Source organism: Lepidochelys olivacea, assembly GCF_965140295.1.
Source record: "Lepidochelys olivacea isolate rLepOli2 genome assembly, chromosome: 1".
NCBI classification, from domain to species: domain Eukaryota; kingdom Metazoa; phylum Chordata; order Testudines; family Cheloniidae; genus Lepidochelys; species Lepidochelys olivacea.
In genome coordinates, this window is record NC_140411.1 from 7,798,444 (window position 1) to 7,812,759 (window position 14,316).

General features: G+C 47.2%; 1 protein-coding gene across 1 annotated transcript in view; it reads right to left on the reverse strand.

The window, feature by feature from the left end:
• LOC311513750 (olfactory receptor 51G2-like) overlaps positions 1–14,316 on the reverse strand; it is a gene marked incomplete at both ends in the record, with an annotated part of 92,854 nt that overhangs the window by 38,909 nt on the left and 39,629 nt on the right. The gene's annotated exons all lie outside the window — the stretch shown is intronic.

The window sequence follows — 14,316 nt, forward strand, 5'->3', positions numbered from 1 at the left end:
GCAGGAGACAGAACAGGAATGGAGTCTAGAACTTAGTAAGTAATCTAGCTAGGTATGTGTTAGATTATGATTTCTTTAAATGGCTGAGAAAATAGCTGTGCTGAATACAATGAATATTTCTGTCTGTGTGTCTTTTTTGTAACTTAAAGTTTTGCCTAGAGGGATTCTCTATGTTTTGAATCTAATTACCCTGCAAGGTATTCACCATGCTGATTTTACAGAGATGATTCTTTTTTTACTTCTATTAAAAGTGTTCTTGTAAGGAAACTGAATGCTTTTTCATTGTTCTAAGATCCAAGGGTTTGGATCTGTGGTCACCTATGCAAATTGGTGAGGATTTTTACCAAACCTTCCCCAGGAAGTGGGGTGCAAGGGTTGGGAGGATTTTGGGGGAAAGACGTGTCCCAACTATGTTTTCTCAGGAACCCAGATAAAGTGTGGTGGTGGCGGTGGAAGTTTGTACCTTGGGGAAGTTTTAACCTAAGCTGGTAAAAGTAAGCTTAGGAGGTTTTCATGCAGGTCCCCACATCTGCAATGACCATGAGAAGGTTGAGTTTGGGATCCTGACAAAAGGAAGCAAGGAGAGTAGCAAAACTTGGAACTTAGGACTTCAGAAAAGCAGACTCTGACTCTCTCTGGGAACTAATGGGCAGGATGAGGGGGAAATGAGTCCTGGAGAGCTGGCTCTATTTTAAAGAAGCCTTATTGAAGGTGCAGGAACAAACCATCCCGATGTGCAAAAAGGATAGCAATTATGGGAGGCTTCACAGAGAAAACTTCAGTAAGCTTAAGCAAAAAAAGGAAGTTTACAAGAAATGGAAATTTGGACAGATGACGAGGAGGAGTACAAAAATATTGCTCGAACACGCAGGGGTGTAATCAGGCAGGCCAACGCACATTTGGAGTTGCAGCTAGCAAGGGATGTGAAGGATAACAAGAAGGGTTTCTACAGGTATGTTAGCAAAAAGAAGAAGGTCAGGGAAAGTGTGGGACCCTTAGTGAATGGAGGAAGCAACCTAGTGACAGATGATGTGAAAAAAGTACTCAGTGCTTCTTTTTACCTCAGTCTTCACAGACAAGGTCAGCTCCCATCCGGCTGCACTGGGCAGCACATTCTGGGGAGGAGGTGAGCAGCTCTTGGTGGTGAAAGAACAGGTTAAGGGCTATTTGGAAATATTGTTGTTTCAAATTCATGCATTCTTTACGAATTTGTCACACAAATGGGGGGATAACTGCCAAGGTAACCCAGGAGGGGTGGGGGAGAAGTAGTAAAAACGCAAGTAGTCCACGCAAAAACGTATCTCCCCACCTGGTTTGGGAACTAGAACAACTGCAGATGCCCATGCACTTCCAGAGGGGCGGATTACACCCATCTGTAACATATCCTGGATCTCCCCTTCTATAGCAGTTTTAGCTTGAGGAGACATCCGGTAAGGTTGGACTTTAACTGGGTGAGCATTGCCTGTGTCAATGGAGAGGTATGCCCGTTCAGTTTGTCAAACTGAGAAACCTTTAATTCTCTGGAATAAAAGGGCTTTAGAGAATTAATATGGTCCACCTTATGCTTTCGGTTGGAGGTGGGGAATGCTATGAGATAATTAAGAGCTGCCAGGTGCTCCTGGACCGTGAATGGCCCTTCCCACCATGCTTCCATTTTATGGGCCTGGAGCGCATTTAAGACCATGACCTGCTCCCCTACTTTGAAGGAACGCTCTCTGGCATGTTTATCATACCAGGCTTTTTGCTCTTTTTGAGCATCCTGTAAGTTTTCTTTAGCAAGGGCTAAAGAGGTTCGGAGGGTGTTTGTAGGTTGGTTACAAAGTCCAGAAGGTTAGTTCCTGGAGAGGTGTAAATGCCTCCCATTGTTGTTTCACCAATTGTAAGGCCCCTTAACCTCACGGCCATATACAAGTTCAAATGGGGAAAACCCTAAACTGGGATGTGGTACAGCTCTGTAGGCAAAGAGCAACTGCTGCAACACTAAGTCCCAATCATTGGAGTGCTCATTTATGAATTTAGGAATCGTGGCCCCCAAAGTTCCATTCAACTTCTCCACCATGCCATTTGTTTTGATGGTGGTAAGGAGTGGCAACCAAGTGATTTACCCCATGAGCTTCCCAGAGGTTTTCCATAGTTCCTGCCAGGAAATTAGTCCCTGCATCTGTGAGTATGTTGGAGGGCCAACCTACCCTGGCAAAAATGTCTGCTAGTGCCTGGCACACACTTTTAGGCCTTGGGTTGCTTAGAGCTACTGCTTCTGGCCATCGGGTGGCAAAATCAGTGAAAGTCAGTATGGACTGCTTTCCTCTGGGGGTCTCTTTTGGAAAAGGACCCAGAATATCCACAGCTACTCGCTGAAATGGAACTTCAATGATGGGGAGTGGGTGGAGAGGGGCTTTGACCTGGTCTTGGGGTTTTCCCACTCTTTGGCATACTTCATAAGACCGGACATAGGTAGAAACATCCTTGGCCATTCCCTCCCAGTGAAATGACCCCTGAAACGGTCTTTGGTCCTGTTCACCGCAGCATGGCCACTAGGATGATCGTGGACTAAGCTCAAGAGCTTGGCCTGGTATTTAGTTGGAACTACCAACTGTCTCTGAGAATGCCAGTCTTCCTGATGTCCACCAGAAAGAGTTTCCTTGTATAAAAGTCCTCTTTTTACAACAAACCTGGATGGATTAGAAGAGCTGAGAGGCGGTGGGTTGCTCCGTGCCGCCGTCCAAGCTCTCTGGAAGCTTTCATCTGCTTTCTGTTCGATCTGGAACTGTTCCCTTGATGCTGGAGACATCAGTTCCTCATTGGATTGTGGACCTATGTTTGGTCCCTCTGGAAGTGATGTAGGGGATGGGGCTGTTTCCGTTGACAGTGAACCACTCTCCGCTGGGATGCTCTGTTGGGGTTCAGGCTCCGGCTGAGCCTCTTGTGTAGGGTTATGGGCTACTGCCGGTTCAGGTTCGGTGGGGCCCTCTAGTGTTGAGGTTGCAAGTACTGGATTCAGTGCTGGCACGGGGTCTGGTGTTGGTTGTTCGGCTGGTTCCGGTTCTGGGACTGGTTCCGTCTGGGTCTCTGGGACTGGATCCACTACTGCTGTTGCAGACATTGGCCTGGGGTCCGGGTCCATCACCTCTGACCGGGTCCTGATATAAGTTTCCGGAACAGAGCTAGGCCTCCCAGCTTGTTTAGCCTGGCTGCGGGTGACCGTTCCCACCCTCTTGGCCTGCTTCACATGATTGGCCAAGTCTTCCCCCAACAGCATGGGAATGGGATAATCATCATAGATTGCAAAAGTCCATGTTCCTGACCTGCCCGGGTACTGGAAATGCAACTTGGCTGTAGGTAAATTGAAAGAGTTGGACTTGAAGTGTTGAATTGTCACTTGGATCTCTGGGTTGATAAAATTGGGGTCCACTAAGGAAGCATGGATAGCTGACACTTGTGCTGCAGTGTCCCTCCACTTGGTGACCTTCTTCCCACCCACACTCACAGTTTCCCTCCGCTCCAAGAGTATCTGGGAGGTATTGGAGAGGTATCTGGGAGGTTGCTGGAGAACGGGGTGGTGGGATGATAAGTTGTCTGGAGGGTTCTTTGGGAGGTAGGTGGGGCCTTGGGCAGCCTCCAGGAATAGAGTGTGGTCTTTGGTTGTCGCTTCTGGACCTCGCTCCAACTGCGACCAGTTTTCTTCTTCTCTGCCACCTCTAACCATCTGGCTCCAATCTCTCCTGCCTTGATTACAGTTTTGGGCTTCCCATCTAGGATGTATCTTTCTATTTCCTCAGGAACACCCTCTAAGAATTGTTCCATTTGCATTAGGAAGGGCAAATTTACTGGAGATTCAACACCTGCTCCTGATATCCAGGCATCTCAATGTTTCCCAATGTGGTAGGCATGTCGGGTAAACGACATGTCTGGTTTCCACCTTAGGGCTCTGAACCTCCGACGAGAATGCTCAGGTGTTGTCCCCATTCTGACTCTCACCTTGGATTTAAACGGTTCATACTTGTTCATGTGTTCTTTAGGCATTTCAGCTGCCACCTCAGCTAAGGGTCCACTGAGCTGCAGCCACAGCTCTACCATGTATTGGCAGGTAGAGATGCTGTACCCAAGGCAGGCCCTTTTGAAGTTTTCTAAGAAGGCCTCAGTATCCTCGCCTGCCTTGTAGGTGGGGAACTTTCTGGGATGGGAAGTGGTACCTTGAGAAGGATTGCTAGGGTTTGTTGGTATATTCTGCTGAGCCTTTATCTTCTCCATCTTCTCCACATGCTTCCTCTCTTTTTCCTTCTCCTCAAGTTCTTTGGCCCTTGCTTCCATAGCTCTCCTGTGAGCAGCCACTTACAATTACAATCAAACACATACCTAACTAGATTACTTATTAAAAGTTCTAGGACTCCATTCCTGTTCTGTCCCCGGCAAAAGCCTCACCCAGACAGACCCAGACCCTTTGTTTTTCTCCCTCCTCCCAGCTTTTGAAAGTATCTTGCCTCCTCATTGGTCATTTTGGTCAGGTGCCAGCGAGGTTATCTTTAGCTTCTTAACCCTTTATAGGTGAGAAGATTTTTCCTGTGGCCAGGAGGAATTTTAAAGGGGTTTACCCTTCCCTTTATATTTATGACACAGGGGGCTTGAAGTCTCCCATGAGAACAAGGGCGTGAGATCTGGAAACTGTCAGCAAGTTAAGGAAGTATGGGCTGGATGAATGCACTATAAGGTGGGTAGAAAGCTGGCTAGATTGTCAGGCTCAACGGGTAGTGATCAATGGCTCCATGTCTAGTTGGCAGCCGGTATCAAGTGGAGTGCCCCAAGGGTCGGTCCTGGGGCTGGTTTTATTCAATATCTTCATAAATGATCTGGAGGATGGTGTGGATTGCACTCTCAGCAAATTTGCGGATGATACTAAACTGGGAGGAGTGGTAGATACGCTGGAGGGGAGGGATAGGATACAGAAGGACCTAGACCAATTGGAAGATTGGGCCAAAAGGAATCTGATGAGGTTCAATAAGGATAAGTGCAGGGTCCTGCACTTAGGACGGAAGAACCCAATGCACAGCTACAGACTAGGGACCGAATGGCTAGGCAGCAGTTCTGCGGAAAAGGACCTAGGGGTGACAGTGGACGAGAAGCTGGATATGAGTCAGCAGTGTGCCCTTGTTGCCAAGAAGGCCAATGGCATTTTGGGATGTATAAGTAGGGGCATAGCGAGCAGATCGAGGGACGTGATCGTTCCCCTCTATTCGACATTGGTGAGGCCTCATCTGGAGTACTGTGTCCAGTTTTGGGCCCCACACTTCAAGAAGGATGTGGATAAATTGGAGAGAGTCCAGCGAAGGGCAACAAAAATGATTAGGGGACTGGAACACATGAGTTATGAGGAGAGGCTGAGGGAGCTGGGATTGTTTAGTCTGCAGAAGAGAAGAATGAGGGGGGATTTGATAGCTGCTTTCAACTACCTGAAAGGGGGTTCCAAAGAGGATGGCTCTAGACTCTTCTCAATGGTAGCAGATGACAGAACGAGGAGTAATGGTCTCAAGTTGCAGTGGGGGAGGTTTAGATTGGATATTAGGAAAAACTTTTTCACTAAGAGGGTGGTGAAACACTGGAATGCGTTACCTAGGGAGGTGGTAGAATCTCCTTCCTTAGAGGTTTTTAAGGTCAGGCTTGACAAAGCCCTGGCTGGGATGATTTAACTGGGAATTGGTCCTGCTTTGAGCAGGGGGTTGGACTAGATGACCTTCTGGGGTCCCTTCCAACCCTGATATTCTATGATTCTATGATTCTGTTAGTTTTCTGAAGAAAGCCTCGTCTACCTCATCCTCCTGGTCTGGTAGTCTATAGCAGACTCCCACCACAACATCACCATTGTTGCTCTCACCTCTAAACTTACCCCAAAGACTCTCAACAGGCTTTTCCCCAGTTCAGAGCAACTGGAGCTCTGAGCAATAGTACTGCTCTCTTACATACAGTGCAACTCCTCCACCTTTTCTCCCCTGCCTGTCCTTCCAGAACAGTTTATACCCATCCATGACAGTGCTCCAGTCATGTGAGCTACCCCACCAAGTCTCTGTTATTCCAGTTACAGCATAGTTCCTTGACTGTGCCAGGACTTCTAATTTTTCCTTCCTGTTTCCCAGGCTTCTTGCGTTCCTATACAGGCACCTAAGATAACTACCGATTGCCCTGCTTTCACAGTAGGAATCAGGAGGCCACTCCTGTTGCACCCTACTCATTGCGTTTCCTCCCAATATCCCACTTCCAAGCATACCACACTGCTTAGGTCACCGTCCTCCAGTGAACCTAGTTTAAATCCCTCCTCACTAGGTTAGCAAGCCTGCCTGTGAAGATGCTCTTCCCTCTCTTCGTTAGTTGGATCCCATCTCTTCATAGCAACTCTTCTTCCTGGAACAACATCCCGTGGTCGAAGATTCTCCAGCAGGGACCTGGAGACGGTCCTAGAGAAGATGTGGAGGCACAGAGATTGTGGGTGGGGGACCTAGATACCAGTGCATCACTGAGATCTGTGTCTCACTTTGGGTATCTCTGGATCCTGGGTCCCCCTTGTCAATCCTCAGGGAGATGGAAAGAGACTTCCCATCCCGGAACAATCTGAAGGAAATTTCCATGTAAGGAGCCTTGTGGCAACTCCCTTCACTTCCCTGGCCTGCACCTTGAGTTTGTAATGTAGGACAGGGGGCTACTGAGGAGAAATCAGTCCCTATATTATTATTATTGTTGTTTTATGTTATATTATTTCAGCAAGATCACAGCTGAGACAGCATCATCCTTACCACTTGGCTGCACCCAACATAGCCCTGTGACTAATCGGAATCATATGAACAGTGATGACATTCCTAGATACCAGGAATAGGGTTACTTCCACCTGCCTCTGAAGCTTCTGGAACTGGCCACTGGATACTTTCCTCCCAGTATCCCTCTTTCCCGCATACCACAAGGCTTAGATCACTGTCCCCCAGTGAACCTAGTTTAAATCCCTCCTCACTAGGTTAGCAAGCGTGCCTGTGAAGATGCTCTTCCTTCTCTTGGTTAGGTGGATCCCATCTCTTCATAGCAACTCTTCTTCCTGGAACAACATCCTGTGGTCGAAGAATCCAAAGCCACGTAGTCTGCAGTGGCCCAGTCAAGGTCATTCTTGGCAGTACATCGACACCCACGTGGAGAAGTACGAAGGGTTAGCGGTCCCAGGGCTTGATCAGTCTCAGTAGACGCTCTGTCACATCCTGAATTCTAGCTCCAGGCAAGCAGCACAGTTCTTGAGTCTCCCAGTCTGGACTGCAGGTGGAGGACTCCATCCCCCTTAGAAAGTTGTCCCCAAAACCCACCACTCATCTCCTCCTCGTGGAACCCCCATCCCTAGGACAATGCATCCCATGCCTTCCAGTTGATAGGGTTTCCTTCTGATCCCTTCCCTCAGATGGCTGTTCCAAATTATTCTCCGCCATAGTACATGTGTAGAGAACCTGAAAATGGTTTCTTATCTCTATTTACAATGGTGTGGATGGGTTCTCCTCTTTCTTCTTCTGGAAGTAACATACTGCCTGTTTTCTTACCCATTCTGCACTGCCCTCTCTGATTCTCCAGCATGCTGTGCCTGCAATACCAAAAGCTGACTTCTATCCAGAAAGTCTTCATTTTCTCTTGTTACGCATTACACCTGGTAGGACACGCACACAAGTGCTGCGAATTACACCTGGTAGGACACGCACACAAGTGCTGCGAATTACACCTGGTAGGACACGCACACAAGTGCTGTGAATTACACCTGGTATGACACGCACACAACTGCTGCGAATTATACCTGGTAGGACACGCACACAAGTGCTACGAATTATACCTGATAAGACACGCACAGTTCGAATCTAGGCTGACGCACAGAAATAAAGTCCACAACTGCAGAGTTCCCAAAAAACACTAACTTTATTACACTCGAGCGTGGTGCCCCCCTGCTAGCGAGGAGGGGACCCTGAATGCAGATTATACAAAGGTTATATACCTTTTAGCAAAGCATGTTGCCCTTGTGCATCGGAAACCTTAGCCAATAAACAAACCCTTGTCTTATCTACCACCTATCCCTTCTTGGTGCATTCCTCGTGCTATACCAGTATGTTAATTACACAGCATGGTCCTAAAGCCATGCATCAGTAACTTTTATTATCAGGATGGGAGGCCTCACATCAAGGCCAAGAGACAGGGAGTTAGAGACTGACAAAAAACAGATACTGGGAGTCAAGGCAGGCTGGAGACAAGGAGGAGGATTTTCACAGGGATTCAGTATTTAAGGATTACTGCTCCTGGTGTATGATGTGCTGGCATTTAAACAATGGTGGGCCCCAAACCAAAATGGAGTCACATGTGCTAACTTTTCCTTAACACTCTGATGTAATGCAGGGTTCATACTTGGGTCTTGAGTCCTTTAACCTTCTCTTCCAATATGGAGGTCAGCCTGCACTTCACACAGACAGAGTCACTTCTATCCTCTGGGAGAGAGACAAACATGGCACATCCTATCCAGGTCACAACAGCTGATCGCTCACTATCCATAATGTGTTCCTTCTAAGAGCCTCTTCAGAAGTTGTAGTTACTGATCACAGAAGCCTGAAAGGCAACCCCCAGCCCAACATTCTGTGGGATCTCCCCCCAGGCAAACTCTCAGGCAAACTCCGTATATTTAGTTACTCTAACCAGCCTAGCCATCTCTGTGAGCCCCATCCACCTGTACAATGTCTCTTCAGCAGATCCTGTGGGCAGTGGCTACTGTGAGAAGCCCTGGAAGCACAACTCTGATAAACCTGTTTTAGCAGGGAGCTGGAGACTGTCCTAGAGAAGATGTGGAGGCAAAGAGATAATGGGTGGGGGACCTAGATACCAGTGGATGACTGAGATCTGTGTCTCACTTTGGGTATCCCTGGATCCTGGGTCCCCCTTTACAATCCTCAGGGAGATGGAAAGAGACCTCCTGTCCCGGGACAATCTTAAGGAAATTTCCATGTAAGGAGCCTTGTGGAATCTCCCTTCACTTCCCTGGCCTGCACCCTGAGTTTGTATGGTAGGAAAGGGGGCTGCCGAGGAGAAATCAGGTCCTATATTATTATTATTATTGTTTTATGTTATGTTATTTCAGCAAGATCACAGCTGAGACATCATCATCCTTACCACTCGGCTGCACACAACGTAGCCATGTGACTAATAGGAATCGTATGAAAAGTGATGACAGGCCGAGATACCAGGAATAGAGCTGGCACTACAGTCCAGTTGTGTAGCATCCCCTATGATTTGGCCTCCTGCAGTTTGCCATTGGACATGACGGGAGTTAAAGCTGATGTACAGTAAGTCAAGCAGCTGAGGCTCCCTGTTGGCCAAGTGGCCCCCAGGGGAATGTGCCGGCAGGCTTCATAAAGGGAGATGCCTCTCGATCTAAACAGATACTGCCTGCAGCCTGTGCAGGCTTGCCGATGACTCCTTGTCGTTTAGGGTGAAGACCTCTAGTGTCAGCGGCTCCTCTTCTAGCAGGAACTGGGTACGTTGGCAGGTTTCACTGTCTTTAAAATGCGAAGTGAACGGGAACGGCTGGAAGCTGTTTCCATTGGCAGGTGTTCTGTGCAGCGGCAGAGGACTCAGTGGGGCTGTCGGGGTCACTCAGTGACGGCGTTGGAGGGCAGGCAGCGCTAGGTAGCTTAGGAAGCCCTCCCCGACATCTGCCCATGCTGGGTGGTGGGTTGTTCAAGCTACACAGAAATCTGACATTCAAAGTGAGCTCAGACTGTTAAAACCTGATGCTCCAAGTCCGGATTTTTCAAGGGGTCATGTTTCTAGAGGTGCCGTATGCTCTGGGCTATAACGGGGTTCAAAAAAGAACTCGATTATTTCATGGAGGACAGGTCCATCAATGGCTATTAGCAGGTTGGGCAGGGATGGTGTCCCTGGCCTCTGTTTGCCAGAAACTGGGAATGAGTGACAGAGGATGGATCACTTGGTGATTCCCTGTTCTGGTCATTCGCTCTGGGGCACCTGGCAGTGGCCACTGTCAGAAGACGGGACACTGGGCTAGATGGACCTTTGGTCTGACCCAGTATGGCCGTTCTTGTTTTTATGTTCTTAAGGGCCCAATCTTGCCGGTGGCTGAGCGAGATGAGACCCCATGGAATATCAGTGACTAGTTCACAAATCGCCTCAGGTATATTTGCTGCTGGAAATTTATTCAGCAAAAGCATTTTCAAAGGTTTTATTCTCTGGCTCGATTGTGAAAGCAGGAATTGAGAGCTGCGTTGTTCTATAGTAAGAGGTCTGATATGGCATGTATCTTTTATCTGACTGGCTGAGGGCTCCAACGTTTCTGCCCTGTAGATACCCCTCAGAGCTGCAGGGATACTGGCATCTCCACCCCCTCTCTGGCCTCTGAGTGCCAGACATCAGACCTTGTAGTTTTCCCTCTTCTGGGCTGGAATCCTGTGATCCTCCCACTCTCAGGCTGGGCTCTGGGCTACCACACACTGCGGGTCCACCGGGCTGGCCCTGCAGGTCTGAGTGCGTTTGGCACCTGTGGCTCTTCCCTCTGGGAGTCTGTGACCAGTGGTGAGAGGAGTGACCAGCCAGCCTTCTTGCCCCCAAATACTGTTTGATCTGAAGAGAAGGAAGAAAGTGTAACATGGGAGAATAAGAGGTTTTTTCAAACGACAGTCTGTACATGTCTCTGAGTCCAAGCCCTCCCACTCTGTTGGGGACCCAGGCAGGCCGAGGGCCTTGAGACTTCCCCAGCCGTGTCTGTGCCTGTCAGCTTGAAGAGCTTCTGAGCAACAGCTGCCCCACCTCTGGACAGACTCCCAGGGCTGGCAAAACAAGCTGTGTAACGTGGCTGGAGCCTGGAAATAGGCTCGTCCCAGCTTGTTGCTCCCGTGTTGTCTCTCAACCTTCCTGAAGTGGTCACTGAGCGATGGCTTTTCTTGAGCTGTTGCTTCTCTTCCTGCTTCTTTTTTAGCAGCCTGCTGCTAAACTAAGATGAGCCAGATGAGTTTCTCCTAATATAGGTGGAGCACAAACATCCCAATACTTAACCTAATACAGCTCTACAGCAAACATCCCCAGAACTGGGTTTAACCCACACATTCATTATGGCAGCTCAGCTCCATAGATGTTACAGTGCCGTTCCCAGTGCTCCACATTTTATGAATACAGGACACAGGCAGCCAGAGAGCAATAGGCTACTTTCCTGTGGGAAATGAGGTTCCATTTCCATGAATACTCATGCACTTGACTTTGAAATCCACGTCCGGCAAGCTCTCATCCTGGCTGAATCACAGGTGCTGGGGTTACCTTGTGCTAGTGAGTGAAAGCTCAAGGAATGAATATTTTCTATAGCAATCCCAATGCTTGTTCCTACTCCGGAGACAGGCTACAGACTGACAGAACAGAAGCTGAGGAGACCCAGTCAGCTATTAAACCAGGGACAGAGGAGCGACTAGACATTTGTTTGCTGCAAGGGACTGAATGAGGGCTGAGATGCTGTCATTTTTTCAGGTTCTGAAGAAATCCAGATGACATAAAGTAGGTTTTAAGTCCCACTCTAACCTGAGAAAACATCTCTGAAAGCAGATCAGAGGGGAAAGAATGGGTTGGCAGGAGTGGACTAAAGTACAGATATGCAAATGGAATGCCAAAACTTTTCATCATAATACAAATATTACAAACCAAAGTTTCATAACATGCATCTCTAGCCAAAGCTGGCAGTAGAGTTGTTGGAACCGCAATAGGAACGAGCACTGGTAACAGTTGTGGAAGAAATTATCTGATAAGGATTTGTGATGCCCCTATTGCAGGATAATTGTATGTGCTAAGAAGGATGGGAAAGGGTCATCTTAGTGGGTGGCCAACAGGGAATATGGCAGCAAGAGAGTATCTGAAGGCCCCTGATTATCCAACTACTTCCACTTAAATTTCCCCTAACCGCAATGAGTCTGTTATAACCCATGGAATACTGTTAACCGCACTTGGACTATGATTTACCCTCAAAACTGGCTTAAACTGGAAAAATTACTTATCACTGCAATATGTATGATTTTGTCCTTACAAGGCATTGTTGGAAGGGTCTGTGGAAAAGTACCCATGCAGAAGAGTATTGTTTGAAAATGCCACCGAAAACCCTGGATAAGTCTGTTAAAGTGTATGGAAAACAGAGCAGCTTCCCACCCTGTGTGGGGCTATGCTGACTCTCCTGCTCGCAAAAAATAAAAAAGCCTCAGGCAATTCTGATTCCTAAAACAAAGTGCAGTTAATTTTCCATGACACAGTTAATGGCCTTTGTTTTAGAAACTATTTCAGAAGTACTCCACATCCTGGTTGCAATAGGTTTGTGCTATTAATTGTTTTGTTCAGTGAACCACTGTATGATACTATCTCCTGGTAACTCACAAGAAGCTGTTTCTAACACATACATTAAGGTCCTGCATTCATTTACTCTGCAAGTCTTGTGCAAGGCTTTCCAAACAGCCCTGAGAGAACAGAACTGTTGGCCTGTGTTTCTGCAAAGAGCAGAGCCGCGGTGCAGCAAAGGGGAGTGCAATAGAGGTTGTCTATAATTTACGCCCATCGACTGTTACGCACTCATGGTTGAAGTAATTTGCACTCTCAGCTGGATATTAGTGCACAACTAGTGTTTGCATTATTCACCCATTTGTGAAGCCAACCCTTCCCCCTAGCTGAAGTAACTGTCAGTCTTATCTTGTAACTTGCCTGATATCCACAGATCCTTGCACGGGGAGATGATGCAGTTCCTGTGAGGATGAAGAGAAACTTGTTGGATGATTGAATTCTCTGGAATCAGTCAATGCTGACCAGGCAAAGCACTTCAATTTCTCTTGGAGGGATTCTTGAGAGTCAGGGTGTATCACCAAGAGCATTTGGTAAGGGAGAGTTAACACAGTTCAGTTCTGATCGAATTTATACATTTATATCTGGAGTGATGCAGTTGAAGTCACTGTTACTGAAATCAGAACCTGTCCCTGCGAATTGATCCCATGTGCTACAAAGAGGCAGTGGCAGAATTTTGACTCTGAGGAGTTGTCATAAACATACAGCTGAGGGTAGCCTAGAATTCCTCCTTACCTGTAAGGGGTTAAGATGAGCAAAAGGACCAATGGGGAAAGAAGATATTTTCAATTCGGGGTTGGGGGGGTGAAGAAGGCTTTGTTTGTGGTCTGTGTTGTGTGTTCTCTGGGGAAGCGGAGAAGCATTAGGTCAGAAAACTGCTTCTCCTAAAATCATCTTAAAATGAGTCTCAGTATTGCAAAAAGAGTAAGTAAATAAGGCAAGGTGTGTTAGATTATCTTTCGTTTTTAGCTTGTGAATTTTCCCTATGCTTAGAGGGAGATTTATCCCTTTTTTCTGTAACTTTAAAGTTTGACCTAGAGGAGAATCCTCTGTGTTTTGAATCTGATTACCCTGTAAAGTTACCTTCCACCCTGATCTTACAGAGGTGCTTCTTTTACTTCTTTATAATAATGTTCTGTTTTTGAAGAATCTGGTTTACCTATTTGGTTGGTAGATTATTCTCAAGGCTCCCCAGAAAAGGGGGAGATAGGACTTGGGGGGATATTTTAAGGAAACAGGAACTCCAAGTGGTCCTTTTCCTGAATCTTTCTCTAACTCACTTGGTGGTGGCAGCAGCACCCATCCAAGGACAAGGAAGGATTTGTGTCTTGGGGAAGCGTTTAACATAAGCTGGTAGAAAAAAGGTTCGGGGGTCCTTCATGTGGGTCCCCAGATCTTTACCCTAGAGTTCAGATTAGGGAAGGAACCTTGACAGGAGTGGAGAAAGTGAAAAAGAATGTATATAATGAGGCAATGGAACACATTTACAAATAGCTTCAATGGAGGACAGATAATACAACGACCGCTTTCACCATGCACTTGCCATGTGTTTATGCACGTGTCATGATACAATGGGCCACACTCAGAAATGAAGGGCCAGAAAGGGTGACTGTGTGAAAGTTACAACTGTAAAATCACAGTTATCAAATAGGCTGCGGAACTCCCAGCCACAAGATATCACTGGGGATCAAAGCATGCAGGATTCAAAGAGGGACTGGATGCTTATAGGGGTAATTGGAAAATCCAATTTCATTAGTGAGCATTTTTTTTTAGAAAAGGCTTGGAAGGGCTCTAAACCCTCCTGATTTATACCACAATATATGGGTAACTTGTGGGTGTCAGGGGGAAACTTTCTCTGAGCGCTGGTCATCTCATAGCTCCCTATTGCAGGGTTTCTTCCACCTGCCCCTGAAGCTTCTGGAACTGGCCACTGGATAGTGC